Source organism: Pristiophorus japonicus, chromosome 10, assembly GCF_044704955.1.
Source record: "Pristiophorus japonicus isolate sPriJap1 chromosome 10, sPriJap1.hap1, whole genome shotgun sequence".
NCBI classification, from domain to species: Eukaryota; Metazoa; Chordata; class Chondrichthyes; family Pristiophoridae; genus Pristiophorus; species Pristiophorus japonicus.
The window spans coordinates 172,398,505-172,420,422 of record NC_091986.1 but is presented as its reverse complement, the minus strand read 5'-3'; positions in this window follow the sequence as shown (position 1 = coordinate 172,420,422).

Here is a 21,918-nt window from a genome sequence, read left to right as displayed (position 1 = left end):
TCACACAGCTGATTTGTGCCTTGTAGGTGGTGGAAAGGCTTTGTCACTCGCCGCAGAATACCCAACCTCTGACCTGCTCTTGTAGCTGCGGTATTTGTGGCTGGTCCAGTTAAGTCTCTCTCGTCAATGATGACCCCAGGATGTTGATGGTGGGGGATTTGGCTATGGAAATGCCATTGAAGGTCAAGGGGCAGTGGTTAGACTTGTTGATGGTCAATGCCTGGCACTTGTGCCGCAAATGTTACTTGTCACTTATCAGCCCATGCCTGAATGTCATCCCAGTCTTTCTGCATGTGGGCATGGACTGCTTCATTATCTGGAGTTGCAAATGGAACTGAACACTACTCATCAGCAAACATTCCCCACTCCTGACCTTGATAGAGGAAAGTTCATTGAAGCAGCTGAAGATGGTTGGACCTAGGGCATTGCCCTGAGGAACACTTGCAGTGATGTCCTGGGGCTGAGATGATTGGCTTCCACCAACCACAACCATCATCTTTTGAGCTAGGTGTGACTCCAGCCCAGTGGAGAGTGTACCCCCACCCCCCCCTCCATTCCCATTGACTTCAATTTTACTCCTTGATGCCAAGGGCAGTCACCCTTGCCTCACCACCTGGAATCTAGCTACTTTGTCCATGTTTGAACTAAGGCTGCATAATATGGTCTGGCACCAGTGGTCTTGGCAGAACCCAACCTTGCTTTGGCAGCCCAACCTATCTAATGGGTTCAACTTTGCTCTTGTGCTGTGTCAAAGACTATATTCTGCATCTCTTGAGGATTCAACTTTGTCTTGTGGATGACGTGGCACCAAGGGCTTCTTTATATGCAGACCAAAGTAATCTTGTCTCAATCTCAACCAATAGCAATGCTTAAGGAGGTTAAGACTAGCTTGGGAGTTATGCCATTTGCTTGCCCTAGACCTGGAGTCTCTTTCTACCAAGCTACACCATACTACCAGTACTAAAGTTGCTTCCTTTTCTGATTGTATGAGCCAATTGGTCATGAAGGAAGTCACTGCTGTCACCATTTATAGGCAGTCCCTTGAAGACTTGCTTCCACTTTTAAAGTGAGTTCTTTAGGTGATTGAACAGTCCAATACGGGAATTAGTCTGTCACAAGTGGGACAGACAGTCGTTGAAGGAAAGGGTAGGTGGGGAGTTGGGTTTGCCGCACACACCTGCTGTCTGCGCTTGCTTTCTGCATGCTCTCGGCAACACGAAACTTGGTGCTCAGCGCTCCTGGATGCATTTCCTCCACTTAGGGTGGTCGTTGGCCAGGGATTCCCAGGTGTATGTGGGGATGTTGCATTTTATCAAGGAGGCTTTGAAGGTGTCCTTGAAATGTTTCCTCTGCCCACCTGGGGCTCGCTTGAAGTGTAGGAGTTCCGAGTAGAGCACTTGCTTTGGGAGTTGTCAGGCATGCCTGACACATGTGGCCCACACAACAGCTAGTTGAGTGTGGTCAGTGCTTAGATGCTGGGGATGTTGGCCTGATCGAGGACACTAATGTTGGTGCATCTGTCCTCTCGGGATTTGCAGGCTCTTGCAGAGACATCATTGGTCTTTCTCCAGCGATTGGAGGTATCTACTGCATGGTCCATGTCTGAGCCATACAGGAGGGCGGGTATCACTGCAGCCCTGTCGACCATGAGCTTGGTGCCACATTTAAGGGCCTGATCTTTGAAAACACACTTAGGTGGCCAAAGGCTGCACTGGAGGCGGTGCTGAATCTCGTCACTGCTGCATTGTTTGCTTGTGCTGCCTGGTTCATAACACTTGTGGATGAAGTGCATAAACATGAGCAGCTCCTGCATTTTGTTTGACTGGCATTACTTTAACAAATGCAAGGTGCTATTAATTGCCATGTTACTCACTACCCAGGAAATTGCCATGTTTCTTTAAATAGTTTACAAGTGATGGATGGCTGATCCGGGTACCCTCTGCAGCAGTGGCAGACTCTGCATTGGATCCCTAGGACTGATTACTGATCGAATTAGGCTTATGCTGGCAACATCTTTTGACTGCCACCATAAATAGTTCCATCTTCAGTCCTAAACACATTTCATTCTGCACATTTATACTTCCACTGGTCAAAGATTCTCTTAAAGCAATTCTTCTCCACCCTCCCCTTTAATGTCAATGCTAATGAAAGCTTGTTCTGACAGTTGCCTACCACGCTGGGTCCACATGGTATCTCCAATTGTGTTCTGCTTTAACCATAGCCTAATTTCCCCAATTAGGTTTTGAAGTGGTTGGCTAATCTTTCCTAGCAGGAGACTTGATTATAGCCAAATGAGCTTCAGCAGCCAGTGTCTTTGCTGCTGCGAGGGCAGCGTAACCTTGGCCACACTTGCAGGCATCTGAGAGTATCAAATCTACCAAGCCATTCTTGGGCACTGATCAAGACAAAAGCTGACTGGACAGTATCATATCAGATGTTTGAAGCTCTGAGATACCTGTTATGTATTCCAGATTCAATTGCATTGATTCAATGTACGACTGCCCCTGCTTACCTTGGTTAATCTGGGGAGATTGTTCAATTTTTTCCAGCATTGAGTGGCCAGCCAGGGGTTGCTGCAGGTGTCACTGACCTTCCATTGCACCTGCACCATTCTCTGGGCTCTTTCCCTCTACCAAATAACTGCAGCCTTGTAATTGCTGACAATACCACCTACTGAAGAGCCAGAAAATCTGGGATTTGTGATCAATTATCATTACTGCAACTTGTTTCTGGCATAAAATGGCTAGCCTGGTCCTCTAAATTGGTTATAACTACTTAAATGCCATAGCTGTGCCAGATTTTCCTCACTTTAGAGGTGAGCTTCCAATAGAGTGCACAACTCGTGCTCAGGGCCCACAGACAATATTAACATGAAACTTGATATGTCCTTGCTATACAGTATAAATGCACATGAGGCCTATACGAGAGAAGGTCACTGAATAGTTACCTTTATTGCCAAGACCTCAAGTGATGAAGGTGGGTGGAGCTTCCCCTTTTATATCTGAAAGTCCAGGTTAGGAGTGTCTCCCACAAGTTCACCCCCTTGTGGTCAATGTTCTCAAGGTGTACAACTTAGGTCAGCTTATACATGAGTTACAATGATAGTTGAATACATGACATCACCTCCCCACCCCCCCCAAAGTCTTATGGGATCACAGGTTAAGTCCCTCTGGTGGTTTACGCTCCCTTGTAGAGTGCCTGAGTTGGGGCTTCGGTTGTTGGGCAGTGGCCTGAGTGTCTGCTGTTTGCGGTGCCTCAGGCCTGTCCGGACTGCCCACAGTGATTGGGCTCTCCTCCACTTGGTTCCGGTGTTCGGTCACCGGTGGTGGAGTAAACTCTACGTCGTGTTCTTCCTCTGCTTCTTCTGTGGGGTTGCTGAACCTCCTTTTAGTTTGATCCCTGTGTTTGTGGCAGATTTGTCTATTGGTAAGTTTAACTACCAAAACCCTATTTCCCTCTTTGGCAATCACAGTGCCTGCAAGCCATTTGGGCCCTGCAGCATAATTAAGGACAATAACAGGATCATTGACATCAATACATCGTGCCCTTGCATTCCTGTCATGGTAGTCACATTGTTACTGACGCCTGCTCTCAACAATTTCTTTCATAGTAGAGTGTATAAGGGATAACCTGGTTTTGAGCGGGTGGAACCCCTGTGAGCGAGTATGGTCGGGATCTATTGCCCAACAGCGGCTTTGTAGGGAACCCCCTTGGATTCTGAGCATCCCCTGTTTGATTATTTGCACTGCTCATTCCGCCTGGCCGTTTGAACGGTGCTGTTCTGACATGGTTGCTTCCATTGCCTGCCATGAAGTCCTGGAATTCAGTGCTTGTGAAGCACGGGTCATTGTCGCTGACCAAGACGTCCGGTAGACCATGGGCAGCGAACATTACCCGTAGACTTTCTACGGTGGCAGAGGATGTGCTTGAATTTAAAATGGCACACTCAATCCATTTGGAGTAGGCATCTACTACAATCAAAAACATTTTTCCCATGAAAGGACCTGCGTAGTCCACGTGGATGCGTGACCATGGCTTGGCGGGCCAGGACCAGAGGCTAAGGGAGGCTTCTCTGGGTACGTTGCCCAGCTGAGCACACGTGTTACACCTGCGAACACAAAGTTCCAGGTCTGCATCTATCCCTGGCCACCAGACGTGTGACCTGGAAATTGCTTCATCATGACAATGCCCGGGTGCTCATTGTGGAGTTCTCTGATAAACACCTCTCTGCCCATCTGGGGCATGACTACTCGGTTTCCCCACAGTAGGCAATCGGCCTCAATCGAGAGTTCATCCTTGCGCCTATGAAATGGTTTAAATTCCTCAGGGCATGCCCTGTACGTGGTTGCCCAGTCCCCATTCAGGACACATTTCTTAACTAAAGACTGTAGTGGGTCTTTATTTGTCCAGACTTTAATCTGACGGGTTGTCACAGGTGAGCCTTCGCTTTCGAAAGCTTCAACAGCCATGACCATCTCAGCATCATGCTCAGTTGCCCCCTCAGTGGTGGCTAGTGGGAGCCTGCTGAGTGCACCGGTGCAGTTTTCAGTGCCCGGTCTGTGCCGAATTGTATGGTCATAGGCGGCTAACGCGAGTGCCCACCTCTGTATGCGGGCCGATGCATTCGCATTTCTGGCCTTGTCGGCCAAAAGGGACGTTAGGGGTTTGTGATCTGTCTCCAGCTCAAATTTCCTGCCAAACAGGTACTTGTGCATTTTTTTTACTGCATATACACATGCTAGTGCTTCCTTTTCTACCATCCCGTAGACCCTTTCTGCCTGGGACTGACTTCTGGAGGCATAAGCTACCGGCTGTAACTGACCATTGGCATTCACATGCTGCAACACACACCCGACCCCATAGGACGACGCATCGCACGTTAAAACAAGTTTCTTACATGGGTCATATAATGTTAACAGTTTGTTGGAGCATAATAAATTGCGTGCTCCATCAAAAGCCCTTTCCTGGCTGTCCCCCCAGACCCAATCGTGACCTTTGCGCAGGAGCACGTGCTCAATTTGGGAAGAAAGTTAACAAAATAGTTCAGGAGCCCCAGGAACAAATGCAGCTCCATCGTGTTATGGGGTCTGGGTGCTCTCGGGATCGCTTCCATTTTGGACGCAGTAGGTCTGATCCCATCTGCTGCTACCTTCCTCCCCAGGAATTCTACCTCTGGAGCTAAGAAGACGCACTTCGCCTTTTTCGCCCTACCCGGTCCAGTCTGCATAGCACTTCCTCCAGGTTGTGGACGTGTTCTTCAGTATCGCGACCCGTGATGAGGATGTCATCTTGAAAAACCACCGTCCTTGGAATCGGCTTGAGGAGACTTTCCATATTTCGCTGAAAGATCGCGGAAGCGAACGAATCCCGAACTGACATCTGTTATACTCAAACAACTCCTTGTGTGTCGTGATGGTGGTCAACTTCTTTGACTCACTCGCCAGCTCCTGGGTCATGTAAGCTGAGGTCAGGTCCAATTTTGAAAAAAGTTTGCCACCGGATAGCGTCGCAAAGAGGTCCTCCGCTCTTGCTAGCAGGTACTGGTCTTGGAGTGACACCTGATTGATGGTGGCCTTGTAATCGCCATATATCCTGACCGACCCATCCGCCTTGAGCACCGGCACGATCGGGCTCACCCAGTCACTGAATTCAACTGGCGAGATGATGCCTTCCCTCAGAATGCGAATTGGACCGCCTACTATCTTTTCCCGTATCACGTACGACACCGCTCTGGCCTTGTGGTGTACTGGTCTGGCGTCCGGGTTTATGTGAATCACTACCTTGGCCCCCATGGAAGTGCTGATGCCGGGTTGAAATAACAAGTCAAATTTGTCCAGGACCTGTGAGCATGATACTCGCTCCACAGAAGAAATTGCATTGACATCGCCCCATTTCCAGTTGACAGCAAGCCAACTCCTTCCCAGTAGTGTGGGACCTTCCCCCGGGACAATCCAGAGTGGCAACCTGTTCCCCGAATCTTTGTAGGTCACGACTACCGTGGCACTGCCTAGCACCGGAATTATCTCCTTTGTATATGTCCGTAGCTGTGCGTCAATCGGCAATAATTTTGGCCTCCTGGCCTTGGACACCCACAACCTTTAGAACTGTTTGATACTCATCAGGGACTGGCTGGCCCCCGTGTCTAGCTTCATTAACACTGGGATGCCATTGAGGAGCACTTTCATAATTATCGGTGGCGTCCTGGTATATGTGCTCCACATGAACTCGCTGAACTTCAGCTTCCAGCGATTTCCCCCAGTAATCATTTGGCCTCTTACATCGGGCCCGTCCTCCTCGTACATCAACCTGCACATACGCGGCAAGTGACCGCTGACGTTGCAGTTTCTGCAGGTATATTGCTGATACCTGCAAGCTCTGGATGGGTGTTTGCTTCCACACCTCCAGCATGAAACAAAAGTTCCATTACCAGTCGATTGTCTCTGACTGTCTCTGTAACTGTCCTTAAGCGCACCATTAACAGGTGTTGATGGCCCCATTACTGGCCGCATTGTCCATTGCGATGGCATGAATCGCCGTTCAGCTAGCCATTGTCTCTGTTGAATTGCCCCTTTGGGTTCGACTACATGTTGGGGCATGTCCGATTGCCCTTGTCTGTCTAGAGAACTGTGTGCCGCATTAACAATGTTGACTTCCTGGTCGTTTGCCGCATTTGAGCCAAGATTTTTGTCATACATCATTCTGGTCTCTTCCTCCCCTGAGATAAATGTCTGGGCTATCAGAGCCGCTGCTTCCAAGGTCAAGTCTTTGGTTTCAGTTTCCTGAAAACCCCAGCGTGCCCGATGCTCTCAATAAAAAAGTCTCGCAGCATCTCCGCTCTGCATGCATCTGGGAACTTACATAGGCTCGCCAGTCGCCGGAGGTCTGCCACGAAGTCTGTAACGCTTTGCCTTTCTCACCGCCGGTGCATGTAAAACCCGTGTCTCGCCATGTGCATGCTGCTCGCCGGTTTAAGGTGTTCCCTGAACAACTTGCTGAGCTCTTCGAACGTCTTTTCCGCCGGCTTTTCTGGTGCTAGAAGGTCCTTCATCAGGGAGTACGTTCTGGATCCACAAACCGTCAGGAGATGAGCCCTGCGTTTGTCGGTCGAATCCTGTCCCAACTATTCCTTAGTGATAAAACTTTGCTGTAGTCTCTCAATAAAATCGCCCCAATCATCACCAACACAGTACCTCTCTTCTGTGCTGCTAGTGGCCATGCTCACGTGGTTTAAATCCCAATTTCTCGTCGCCAATGATATGTCCTTGCTATACAGTATAAATGCACACGAGGCCCATACTTGAGAGAAGGTCACTCTGTGACCAGTTACCTTTATTCCAAGACCTCAAGTGATGAAGGTGGGTGGAGCTTCCCCTTTTATACCTGAAAGTCCAGGTTAGGAGTGTCTCCCACAAGTTCACCCCTTGTGGTCAATGTTCTCAAAGTGTACAACTTAGGTCAGCTTATACATGGGTTACAATGATAGTTGAATACATGACAAATCTGATCCAGGAAAATGGAATGGAGCCACATCAAAGGTAAGCCCACCACAGGAAAATCTCTAGTCTGCAGCCAGGTGGACAAGTCCACTGTACCTGATGGCTTGCATCCTAGGATCTTAAAAGAAGTGGCTGCGGAGTTCGTGGATGCATTAGTTGTAATCTACCCAAATTTTCTGGATTCTGGGGAAGTCCCAGCGGACTGGAAAACCGCAAATGTAATGCCCCTATTTAAAAAAGGAGGCAGACAAAGCAGGAAACTATAGACCAGTTAGCCTAACTTCTGTCGTTGGTAAAATGCTGGAGTCCATTATTAAGAAAGCAGGACATTTGGAAAAGCATAATTCAGTCAGGCAGAGTCAGCATAGTTTTATGAAAGGGAAATCATGTTTGACAAATTTGCTGGAGTTCTTTGAAGATGTAATGGGCAGAGTGCATAAGGGGGAACCAGTGGATGTGGTGTATTTGGATTTCCAGAAGGCATTCAATAAGGTGCCACATAAAAGGTTACTGCACAAGATAAAAATTCACAGGATTGGTAGCAATATATTAGCATGGATAGATGATTTGCTAACTAACAGAAAACAGAGGCGGGATAAATGGGTCATTTTCTGGTTGGCAAACAGTAACTAGTGGGGTGCCGCAGTGATTGGTGCTGTGGCCTTAACTATTTACAATCTATATTAATGACTTGGATGAAAGGACCGAGTGTAATGTAACCAAGATGGGTGGGAAAAGAAATTGTGAGGACACAAAAAAATCTGCAAAGGGATATATATCAGGCAAAATGAGTGGGAAAAATTTTTGGCAGATGGAGTATAATGTGGGAAAATGTGAGGTTATCCACTTTGGCATAAAAATAGAAAAGCAAATTACTATTTAAATGGAGAAAAATTGCAAAGTGCTGCAGTGCAGAGGGACCTGGGGGTCCTTGTGCATGAAACACAAAGTTAGTATGCAGTTACAGCAAGTAATCAGGAAGGCAAATGGAATGTTGGCCTTTATTGCAAGGGGGATGAAGTATAAAAGCAAAAGTCCTGCTACAACTGTACAGGGTATTGGTGAGGCCACACCTGGACTGCTGTGTACAGTTTTGGTCTCTGTATTTAAGGAAGGATATACTTGCATTGAAGGCAGTTCAGAGATGGTTCACTAGGTTGATTCTGGAGATGAGAGTGTTGACTTATGAAGATAGGTTGGACCTGTACTCATTGTAATTCAGAAGGATGAGAGCGATCTTATCGAAACATATAAGATAATGAGGGGTCTCGACAAGGTGGATTCAGAGAGGATATTTCCACTCATAGGGGAAACTAGAACTAGGGGCCATAGTCTCAGAATAAGGGGCAGCCCATTTAAAACTGAGATGAGGAGGAATTTCTTCTGAGGGTTGTAAATCTGTGGAATTCTCTGCCCCAGAGAACTGTGGAAGCTGCGTCATTGAATATATTTAAGGTAGAGATAGACATATTTTTGAGTGATAAGGGAATAAAGAGGTATGGGGAGCGGGTATGGAAGTGGAGCTGAGTCCATGATCAGATCAGCCATGATCTTATTAAATGGTGGAGCAGGCTCGAAGGGCCAAATGGCCTACTCCTGCTCATGTTTCTTATGCATCTTTTCAATCATGAGACAAATATTGTCAGCCCAGAGAAATATTGCAAATATGCTGTTGTAAAAATGAGTTGGCGCTTAAAGGAATAACAGGAAATTTATTCATTGTCCAGAGCAAGGCAAAATTCTTCACACCAGTTTTTTTTATTAGCCACAATTTCTTTTTAAATCTGTTTTTTCTCTCCTCCATTTCTTCTGAATGTGTTGACTCCTTGCTGAAGTACAGTTCTACAGGTGTCTCTCACCTGATATTTTGCTTAAGTCGGTCATTATTCGATGAGCCTAGGCAATGCGTTGGCAGGTATATGATTGATTATGGAGGACATCACAGTTGATCACAATCCTGTCTTGTTTTCACCCACACACTTCCAGCAATGATTACTGTATAGCAAGCAGGAGTGAGAACTCTGCCTCAGTTAATAATTTTAATGCAGGAAAGCTTAAGAATACAAGAAATAGCAGCGGTAGGCCATTATGGCCCCTCGAGCCTGCTCCACCATTCAATGAGATCATGGCTAAGCTGCATCAACTCCTCAACTCCACTTACCCACCCTATCCCCATATCCCTGGATTCCCTTAGTATCCAAAAATCTATCGAACTCAGTTTTGAATATACTCATCAACTGAACATCCACAGCCCTCTAGACTAGAGAATTCCAAAGATTCACAACCCTCTGAAAAAATTTCTCCTTTTCGCAGTCCTAAATGGCCAACCACTTATCAGAAGACTGACTCCTAGTTATAGGGCTAGAACCTCCACTTTTTTTGCATGCTTAACGCCCACTTAACGTCCATTTTACTACTGAAATGACGTATAACGCCCATATAGCGTCCATCTTGGCACAAAATGGAAACTGACGGGCATTTTTAGGAAACTTATTGCCGAGTGTTACTTTCCCCATGTGCTTAACGCCAGGAAAAAATATTACCGCCCGCCCTCTTTTTTTGGGCGGAATCATCAGAATGGGCGAAATCAACGCACATAATATCGCCCAGCGTTACTTTCTGCACGGAATTAACGCCAAGATTGAATAATAACGCCCACCCATTATTTTTTGTCGTAAAGAGCACATTTGGCGAAACTAACGCCTAGGAGATTGCCCACCGTCACTTTCACCATCTCGCACACATATCGCCCACAATATCGCTCGCCCAAAAACCGCCCATAAAAAGTGGAACTGTTCTGAACGAACGTCAGTGGTGTGGCTGACATTTTTAAAATCGCAGGTCATTTCATTGAAAAGGCTGCCTCAACTTCGGGGGAGTTTGCATTGACTCTGGAGTTCTTCTCAGGTGAAGTGAACATCTCAACAGACATATTTTCAGACTCTGGACTATTGGGGCTTTACTCCAGGTGTATTTTAGTGAGGAAATCATTGCTTCTGATCAATCGCAATTATACTTTCAATGCAATGGGGCCACCAAACAATAACTGTGCTTAAGCATCGCTTCAGATGTCTTGACCACTCAGGAGGAGAGCTACAATACAACCCTGAGCAAGTAGTTAAATTCATGGTCGTGTGCTCGATGCTGCACAACCTGGCTATCATGAGGGGACAAGAATTGCCAGAAGGCACTGATGCTATGCCTCAGGAGAGAGAGGAAGAGGACGACGAGGGGCTGGACGCTGACCTAGGGCCAGACAATCAGGTTGGCTATGCAACCATGCCCACGACCCCTCCAGACCGCAGGAAAGCGCCCGTGGTGGCTACATAGCTGCAAGACTCTTACGTGAGGAGCTGATATCTGAACGATTTGCCTGAAAGAACATTGATGTGAGTGACAATGCTGACACACTGCTGTGTGTGCAGCTCAGACATGAATGGTGCCCATCACCTTGGGGCTAGTTAAAGTTTACGTTGATTGATGTTAAGTTGTATTTAACCCTTTCATCTGCAAAAGGACATAGACAGGCTAAGTGAGTGGGCAAAAATTTGGCAGATGGAGTATAATGTTGGAAAGTGTGAGGTCATACACTTTGGCAGAAAATAAATCAAAGAGCAAGTTATTGTTTAAATGGAGAAAGATTGCGCAGTGCAGCGGGACCTGGGGGTACTTGTGCATGAAACACAAAAGGTTAGTATGCAGGTACAGCTAATCTTAGAATAAGGGGCTGCCCATTTAAAACTGAGATGAGGAGAAATTTCTTCTCTCAGAAGGTTGTGGATCTGTGGAATTCACTGTCTCAGATAGCTGTGGAAGCTAGGACATTGAATAAATTTAAGACAGAAATAGACAGTTTCTTAAACGATGAGGGAATAAGGGGTTATGGGGAGCAGGCAGGGAAATGGACCTGAGTCCGTGATCGGATCAGCCATAATCATATTAAATGGCGGAGCAGGCTTGAGGGGCCATATGGCCCACTCCTGCTCATATTTCTTATGTTCTTATGTTAAGGAATCACCAGTGTGTAACGGTGCAGCTATCTGACAATGTTTCAGATTATGTTCAATAAAATAAATGTTATACCAACATTGGTCTGAAATCATATGTATCACAGGCATTGACACCCAACCTCCGCCCACACCCCACTTTTTCCACCATTGACATCAATCAAATGTTCAACATGTCCAGCAACACAGAATACAAAGGCAAAGCAGGAGTGTGGTCCCCAGCCCCCATACATTACAACAAATTGCATACACCTGATGGAGATATAACACAGCCATCACCTGCGCACATGCACCTCACTTTCCTTCCCTCCTCCCCTTCTTCTCCCCACCTCTATCCCTTCCCCTCCTCGCTCCACAGCGCCTGGCCGAGGAGCTCCTCAAGCAGTGCCTCAATAGGGGGTATGAAGGCAGAGGCAGTGGTTGCACAGGTACGGGAGCAGAGGGTGCCGAGGGGGGAATATTCTCTGATGCAGAAGCAGGATCTTGGTCCTTGCTCTCATCTGTCGTTCGCAGTGGTGGTGCGGAACCTAGGGGTGGAGTGCCGCGCTCCGGGACCACTGGGAGGCCTGTGTCAGCAGTGTTCCTGGCTAGCGCATCCAGGGACTCTGACATCTGCGAAACGTACTCGGTCATGGTGGCCAACTGTCGGGATATGCCCTCCAATGCTTCGATGAGCTGGTCACCAATGCCTACAGTCCTCCTGGACAACTGTACCATCGCTCCGCTGTCATGTGGCGCTCGTGGAACAGACCTGCCGCCGTCCACGAGACCTCCGCGGGGTTGGCGCCATCCTGGGGACAAATGGGGTGCCCTGTGGCGAAGTGCTTGGGGCCGGTACCTCCAGAGTAGAGGCAGGAATGACCGGAGGACCACTAGATGGCCTTGGGGTGGAATGGCTTCTGGAGCATGGCGATGCAGGTTCCTCGAAGTCTGTGCTCTCATCCGTGGAAAACAGACCCAGTGGATTAACGGGCGAGAATCGGAGCTCCTCAGCACCAGATGTTGGATCGTCCGGAGAGTCGGGCCCCACGCCCTCACCTTCTGGCCTCTGTGGTCTTACCTTGGGATGTGCTGCTGGCTGAGCTGCAAAACACAAATGAGGTTATTAGAGGAGAATGCGGTGCTAGGGTCACAAGGTGAGTCCAGCGCTACACACAGCATATGCACGACAAAAGCACCACTGCTATCAAAATCATCATAGACATCACATTTCATGACCGTCAACATATTTGCATTGCAATGATTTTCATTAGGCCAACATTATTTCTATGACAATTTTAGAAATCATCTATCATATATTATTGTTCGGATATGAGTGGGTGTGGCATCTATTGACTTCACCACGCAATTGTGTAACCTTTACTCACGTGGCATCACTTCAAGGTCAGCAGATGCGTCCGTGGCTGTCCGGGTGTGCTTCCCCACGAGTGCAAGCACCCGCTCCTCCATTTCAGCTGGAGACTGGTGGCCCCCCACCCGTTCACCTCTGCACGGACCTCATTGTCGATAGTTTCTTCTGTAAAAGGTGACAGGATGACATGGCATGAGATCATGGCATGAGATCATTGCGTGATATCATTGCTAGGTACTGTCACAGAGACTGATACAACACATAACCGACTGATGTAATCATGATTATGATGAAAATTATCATTCTTTACCTAAAGACGTACACCGTGACCGCGGGCTATGAGTAAAACATTCCCGGTGAAAGTGAAAGACCTCACATCTGCTGATAGTCACTCATGACTGTTACAAATCAAATTATATAAATACATAAGCACATGTAAATCAATGTAATACTTACTCTTGCAGATCCCACAAGGTCGTTCCATCATTTGCGGCATTGGTTGCCCTCGAGAACCTCGTTGGTCGCCGACGAGACCACCTCTGCTATCTCAGTTCATATCCTCTGGTAGGCCTTTGGGGTGGGCTTCCCACACCCTCCCTGTTTCAAATCACCCCAGCGTGACTCGAGCTCCTGCAGGAGGGAGGCATTTGCCTCGTACGAGAACCTCCAGGCTCTTTTGCGCCCTCCATTGTGCTCCTCTCCCACCTCACTGCTCCCCCCAGCATTAGTCTCCACAGCGTGCTGTGATGCCTCCTCCTCTTCTCCATTATCGGCCAAATTCGAGCAAATATGTGGCTGGTAACAGCTAATTTTTGTTTGCTTACTTACTGTGAAGGTCTCAAGTCTTCCTCCTTCCTTCCAAAACAGCCACGCCATACCCAGGCACGCCTTCAGTCCCTCTGAGCTCCCTCTCTCTCTGTCTCCTCTTCAGCGCATGTCATGATGACTCTTGCCTTCCTGAATCGTGGGAATCGAGCATTGCCATGCCATTGCTAAGGACGGCCACACTTTACGGCAGAAGGTCAGCGAGATTTAACGCTACCACCCATTTCATATCACTCGCGGTAACGCCCATTTTCAAAAATGGAGACTAGGTGCTTTGGGAATGGGTGAGAAGCTGGCGATCTGAAAACCCTTTTTTACCGCCCACGCCGGAAATAACGCCCATTTTTGGGCGATAAGCCCAAAAGTGGAAGTTCTAGCCCATAGACTCTCCAGCCAGGGGAAACAGCCTCATAGGGCTTGAAAGGTAGATGCTAAATGTTTCAATGAGATCACCGCTTATTCTTCTAAACGCTAAGAGAATATAAGCCCAGTCTAGTCAGTTTCTCCTCATAGGACAAACTTCTCATCCCAGGAATCAATCTAGTGAACCTTCGTTGCACCCCCTCTAAGGCAAGTATATCCTTGGGTAAGGATCCCAAAACTGTACACAGTACTCCAGGTGTGGTCTCACCAAAGCCCTACTCTAACCCTTTTGCAATAAAGACTAACATACCATCTGTGTTCCCAATTGCTTGCTGTACCTACCTGTTAACATTGTGTACAAGGACCCTCAAATTCCTCTGACTACCAACATTTACTGGTCTCTCACCTTTTTAAAAATACATTTTACTTTCCTATTCTTCCTATTAAAGTGGATAATTTTCCACTTACACACATTATACTCCATCTTCTTGCCCAATCCTTTAACCGGTCTATATCCCTTTACATCTTCCTTACAGCTTACTTTCCCATCTAGCTTTGTATAGTCAGCAAACTTGGATATATTACATGCGGTTCCCTCATCTAAGTCATGGATATAGATTGTAAATAGCTGAGGCCCAAGTACTAATCCTTACAGCACTCCACTAGTTACACCCTGCCATCCCGAAAATGACCCGTTTATTCCTACTCTGTTTTCTGGCCGTTGAGCAATCCTCAATCCATGCTAATATTACCCCCAATCCCATGAGTCCTAATCTTGTTACAACCTCTTGTGTGGCACCTTATTGAATGCCTTCCGAAAATCCAAATAAACTACATCCACTGGTTTCCCCCCCCAGCCCCTCGCCCCGTGCCCCCATCTACCCTGCTAGTTACACATTCCAAAAATGAAGATTTGTCAAACACTATTTCCAGTTCATAAAACCATGTTGACTCTGCCTAATCATACTGTCATTTTCCAATTGACCTGTTACCACATTCTTCATAACAGATTCCAACATTTTCCCTACTACTGATGTCAGGCTAACTGGCCCGTTTTCTCTCTTCCCTCCTTTCTTGATCAGCGGGGTTACATTTGCTACCTTCCAATCCACAGGGACTATTCTAGAATCTAAGGAATTCTGGAAGATCAAAACCAATGCAGCCACTACCTCTGCAGTCATTTCTTAAAACCCTAAGATGTTGACTATCTGGTCCAGGGGATTTGTAAGCTGTTAGTCTCATTAATTTATCCAGTACTTTTTCATTAATATTACTTTAAGTTCTTCACTCTCTTTAGACCCTTGGTTCCCCATAAATTCCAGTTATTTGTGTCTTCTGCTGTACTGTGAAGACAGACACAAACTATGTGTTTACCATTTCTGCCCTTTTCCTTGTTCCCCATTATTTCTCCTTCTTTGCCTTTAAGGGACCCACATTTATTTTTGCTAATCTCTTCCTTTTTACGTACTGGTAAAATTTCTTATAGGTTCCCTAATGGTAATCAGTGTTGATTTTATCGATTTGCTGTTTTTATATTTCTTGCTAGTATAATTTCATTCTATTTTCTCCCCCTTTATCAATTTCTTGGTCATCCTTTGCTGAGTTTTAAAACCCTCCCAATCCTTAGGCTTACTATTCTTTTTGGCAACATTGTAAGGGGCCAATATTGCCCACCGTTGTAAACGGGGTGCACCTATCCTGATTCAGCTGTTTTTATCGGCACGGTTGATGTGGTGGTCTTTTGAGCGAAATTCCGCTCTGTGGAATTTTTTTTCCCGAGTGGACCGGAAGTCGGTCATAATGGGTGCGGTGGTGAACAGATGTTCGCACACTTGGGGAGCGGGCGGCGTGTCCGCCACCGTTAGTCATCAGCGTAGCGCTGCTGATGTCATCATGGTGCCGCAACACCATGTCTCTCCTTCACTTAAAGGAGGGATCGGTGCAATTATTTAAGTTCGGTCCACTGGGCCACCAGGGCTTCGGCTGGGCCAGTGGCCCGGCACCCAAGAGGAAGTGCCAAGCTGCCTGTTAGCGTTGGCTCGACCTGGGAGTTGGCCGACAAAAAAAAAGATCGCTGCTATTTTAGAAGCACTCCAAGCTCAGTGCACCGGCAGAAAAAGCTGCCGGCACCGAGCAGCGGTGGCAAGATTTCTTCGGTGGAATTTCAACATGGGGGGCAGGGGCGGGGGGAAACATTGGCGGTGCACACTCTGATGACACACTTAGGATGGATTGTCAGCAGTGGAGCGGTAGTGAGGGGAGCAGGTCATCACCGGGATACCGCAGGAGCGTACTTTTCAAAATGGCAGCCATATCACGAAAAATCAGTGGCCATTGCACTCCGCAGCGGGACCGCTGATTTCCGGTGGTAAGAAGCCTTAAGGAAAGGAGCAATTTTGGCCCCGAAGCCTCTTCTTTAAATCTAATACTATCCTTATCTTCTCTAGTTAGGCATGGTTGTACCACTTATCCAGTGGAGTTTTTCTTCAACAGAATGTATATTCGTTGAGAATTATGAATTATTACTTTAAATGTTCGCCACTGCTTATCTACCATCATATCTTTTAATCTAATTTCCCAATCTACCACAGCCAACTCGACCCTCATGCCTCCGCAATTGGCTTTCTTTAAATTTAAAACCCTAGTTTTGGACTTAACCCCATCATTATCAAACTTAATATGACATTCATTCATTATGATCACTCTTCTCCAGAGGATCCTTTACTCTAAGATTACTAATTAACCCAGTCTCATTGTACAGTACTAGATCTAAAATAGCCTGTTCTCTAGTTGGTTACGCAACATATTGTTCTAGAAAACTGTCTCGAATGCATTCCATGAACTCGTCCTCCAAGCTACTTTTGCCAACTTGGTTTGCCCAGTCTATGAAGATTAAAGTCCCCCGCGATTGTTGCATTACCCTTGTTACATGCTTCAATAAGGTGCCACACAAAAGGTTACTGCAGAAGATAGAGGTACGCGGAGTCAGAGGAAATGTATTAGCATGGATAGAGAATTGGCTGGCGAACAGAAAGCAGAGAGTCGGGATAAATGGGTCCTTTTCGGGTTGGAAATCGGTGGTTAGTGGTGTGCCACAGGGATCGGTGCTGGGACCACAACTGTTTACAATATACATAGATGACCTGGAAGAGGGGACAAAGTGTAGTGTAACAAAATTTGCAGATGACACTAAGATTAGTGGGAAAGCGGGTTGTGTAGAGGACACAGAGAGGCTGCAAAGAGATTTGGATAGGTTAAGCGAATGGGCTAAGGTTTGGCAGATGGAATACAATGTCGGAAAGTGTGAGGTTATCCACCTTGGGAAAAAAAACAGTAAAAGGGAATATTATTTGAATGGGGAGAAATTACAACATGCTGAGGTGCAGAGGGACCTGGGGGTCCTTGTACATGAAACTCTTTTGGAGTTTACCTGAAAAAACATAAACATTAAACTGTGCCACCCACCCTGGATGACACACTAGACATTTACAAGGCCCTTTTTTTTCTTTTTTGTGGGTTTTTTTTTGTGTTTTTTTTTTTGGCCACTAAAATCACATTTTTTCCTCCAGTGCCCCCTATAAAAGGGGAGGGGGACACTAAAAGCACCGGCAATTAAAACAAATTAAACTTTAAAACATAAAATCAAATTAAAATTTGGTTGCCGGGCGTGACGATGCACTCCAGTCCCTCCGGTGCCCACCTCTCGCGGAAGGCCGCGAGCGTACCGGTGGACACCGCGTGCTCCATCTCCAAGGACACCCTGGCACAGATGTACGCGCGGAAGAGAGGCAGGCAGTCAGGTTGAACGACCCCCTCGACCGCCCGCTGCCTGGACCGGCTGATGGCACCCTTGGCCGTGCCCAGGAGCAGTCCTACGAGGAGGCCCTCGGACCTACCCGCTCCCCTCCGCACAGGGTGCCCAAAGATCAGGAGAGTGGGACTGAAGTGCAGCCAGAATTTCAGGAGCAGCCCCTTTAAATAATAAAACAGGGGCTGCAACCTCGTGCATTCCATAAAAACATGGAACACGGACTCTTCCAGACCGCAGAAATTGCAGGCGGCCTGGGAGTCCGTGAACCGGCTTAAAAATTTGTTGCACAGCACTGCTCCGTGCACCACCCTCCAGGCCAAGTCCCCGATGAATAGTGGGAGGACCCCTGCGTAGAGTGCCCTCCATCGGGGATCCCCGCCTCCTCCGGACGGCAAGATGGTACGCCATGGCGTGTCCGGATGGCCGGCGAGGATGGCAAAGTTGAGAGTGTGCAGGAGCAGCCCGTACAGAAAACCCCTCCGCGCGGAACTGAAAGGCACGGAGGGGATTTCCTCGAGGCGGCTCAAGTTGTGAGGCGCCGGCTCCCGAGGGAGGTTCCGGGGTTTGGCGCCAATGAGGAATTCCGTCCGGACGGGGGTCAGTTCGGACGGGATCTCCCCACGTGCTTGAGCCTCCTCGATGCACCTAACGGAGTCAGGGCCCAGAGCTGTTTTTAGCGACTCGATGGCTTCGGCCACGCGGCAGACGTTGGCTGAATTTAGGCACCGCGCCAGCGTGCCTGGCGCCATCCAGCCCGCTCCTCCGCCATCGAGCAGGTCCCTGACCCTGGTCACCTCGCCAGCCACAGCCCTCTCTTCCGACCGCCACATAAAACCTCGGTCTGGAGGTACGGATTCCCGAGCAGCGGTTCCTGCAGGACGGCCGCCACTCCAGCCGGCGGAGAGCTGCGCTTGGTGGAGACTTTGTTCCAGACCCTGGTGAGTTCCTTGTAAAAGACAGGCAGCTCCTGGAGGGCGGTCCTGACACCCCCCAAGTTCACAAACAGGAGCTGCGTGTCGTAATTGAGGTCGCGCTGCTGGCGGAAGAAATACGTCGCCAGAGCACACCACCTAGGAGGGGGCTCGACGTAAAGGTATCTCTGCAGGGTCTGAAGACGGAAAGTCGCGAGCTGGGCGCTGATGCACACCAACGACTGACCGCCTTCCTCAAGCGGGAGACTCAAGTCCGCGGCAGAGACCCAGTGCTTCCTGTTGTTCCAGAAGAAGTCCACCAGCTTCTTCTGTATCTTGGCGACAAACGCAGGAGGAGGGGTCAAAGTGACCAGCCGGTACCACAACATTGCGGCCACCAGCTGGTTTATGACTAGCGCTCGACCCCTGTAGGACAGCACTCGGAGCAGTCCTGTCCAGCGCCCTAGGTGAGCGGCGACCTTGGCCTCCAGCTCCTGCCAGTTCGCCGGCCAGGCTTCCTCGTCGGGGCTAAGGTAGACTCCCAGATAGAGGAGATGGGTCGTGCTCCAGGCAAAAGGCCTGAGCTCCTCCGGCAGGGAGTCCACCCGCCACTGACCCACCAGGAGTCCGGAACATTTTTCCCAGTTGATTCTGGCAGAGGATGCCGCCGAGTAAATCTCCTGGCACTCACGCATCCTCCGCAGGTCAGCGGGATCCTCTACCGCAAGGAGCACGTCATCGGCGTAAGCCGAGAGGACGACCTCCACGCCCGGCCCTTGCAGAGCCAGTCCCGTCAACCTCGTCCGCAGGAGCCGCAGGAAAGGCTCCACGCAGATGGCATATAACTGGCCGGACATGGGGCATCCCTGGCGCACCCCTCTCCTAAAGCGAAGGGGCGCCGTCAAGGACCCGTTAACCTTAATCAGACACTCCGCGGCGGCGTACAAAAGTCGGATCCGGGCGACGAAATGCGTCCCGAACCCGAAAGCGCGCAGAGTTCCAAGCAGATAGTCGTGATCCACCCTGTCGAACGCCTTCTCTTGGTCGAGAGATAGGAAGGCGACCGACAGACCAGCCTCCTGGGAATGATGGATGAGGTCCCGGACCAGATGGATGTTATCGTGGATTATCCGGCCTGGGACCGTGTAGGACTGGTCGGGGTGGATCATGTGGTCCAGCACGGTGCCAAGGCGAGCAGACATCGCCCTGGCGAAGATTTTGTAGTCCGTGCTGAGGAGGGAGACCGGGCGCCAGTTCTTAAGGAGGTGGAGATCGCCCTTCTTCGGCAGCAGGACGATGACTGCTCTGCGCCAAGAGAGGGGCATCTCCCCGGTCGCCAGACTTTCCCCCAGGACCCGCGCGTAGTCGCTCCTCAGGACGTCCCAGAACGCCCTGTGGAACTCCACGGTCAGCCTGTCCAGCCCCGGGGATTTTCCCCTCAAGAGCCGGTCGAGGGCACCGGTCAGCTCCGCCAGGCTTAGCGGAGCTTCCAGATTTTCACCGCCCTCCGGGCTGACTTTCGGCAAGTCCTCCCACAAAACTCTACGCGCTTCCTCGCTGGACGGATCCGGAGAGAACAGAGCCCCGTAATATTCACGGGCCCTGTTGTTGACGCCCTCCGGATCCGAGATGAGAGAGCCGTCGTCGGCCAGCAGCGTCAAGAGCTGCTTACGGACACTCTGCCTTTTTTCCAGCGAGTAGAAGAAGGGGGAGCCGCGGTCCAGATCCTGCAGGAACCGGATCCGCGACCTCACGAACGCGCCTTGGGACCCGACGAGCTGCAGGTCCTTCAGCGCGGCCTTCTTAGCTTCGTACACCGTCCGCAGGACCGGGTCCTCGACGACTTGACCGAGACGGGATTCCAGGTCGAGCACCTCTTTTTCTTGGCGCCCGACTCCGGCCGCCCGCCTCTTGGTCGACCCCCTCGCGTACTCTTGACAGAAGACGCGGACGTGAGCCTTGCCCACGTCCCACCATAGCCTCAAGGAGGGGAAGCCCCCCTGCTTCCTTCTCCAGTCGGACCAGAATCGACGGAACGAGTCCTGGAACCGCACGTCCTCCAGCAGCCGGTTGTTAAAGTGCCAGTACGCGGACCCCGGCCTCGCGCGGAGCGAAGCGAGCTCCGCCCACACCAGGTGGTGGTCCGAACACGGCACCGGCCGCATGGAGGCCGCCGGGACGCAGGAAACGTACGCCTGAGACACGTAAAGGCGGTTGACTCTGGACCATCCTACTCCAGGCCTCACCCAAGTAAAGGCGCTGGAGTCGGGGTGGAGATTTCGCCAGACGTCCACCAAGTCGAAGGACCCGACCAGGTCCCTCAACTTCTCCATCGCCGTCATGCTCTGCGGGGCACCGGAGCGGTCCCTCGCCTCGAGGGTGCAGTTAAAATCCCCCCCGAGGACAATGCAGTCGCCGACGTCGACGGAGCCAAAAAGAGCGGACACTTCTTCGAAGAAGCGCGCCTGCTGCGGGCCGGGCTGAGGGGCGATCACGTTCACGAGATGGAGCGGCACGTCCCCCAGGCGAACCGTTACGTGCAGCAAGCGGCCTGGCACGGGCTCCTCGACCCCCAAGATCTCCGGCTGAAAATGCGGGCCCAGCAAGATGGCCACCCCACTAGAAGTGGCGGTGAGGTGGCTCATGCGGACCTCTCCTTGCCATTCCAGGAGCCACGTGGCTTCGTCTCCCGGAACGGTGTGGGTTTCTTGCAGGAAGCACACCGCATATTTCCCCTCCCGCAGGAGCGAAAAATTGTCAAATCTACGACGTGCCCCTCTGCCGCCGTTGATGTTGAGGCTGGCTATGGTTATCTTCATGGCAAAAGCATAGTGCAACCTCTACCTTAACCTATTGCGGGGGAGGGAGCGGAGTCTTTTGTTGACCTCCACTCCTTCAGCAGCCCAGCGAGGAACTTTTTGAGCCGGCGCAGCTCAAGGCCTTGCGCCCTTGATAAGGGCCCGCCCGCGGCCATGGTTTTAGCGGCGACGCGGACGGAAGCGATGAGCAGCCCCGGCTCGGACCATCTTTCCCGGGCCAGATGGGCTCGGTTGCAGCGACCCTGGCTCTCGTCCAAAAAGTCCCGGAGATCCTCTACGGGAATGAGGGGGGACTCAGCGGCGGGCATGAGGAGATCCACCGCCTCACTGGCGAT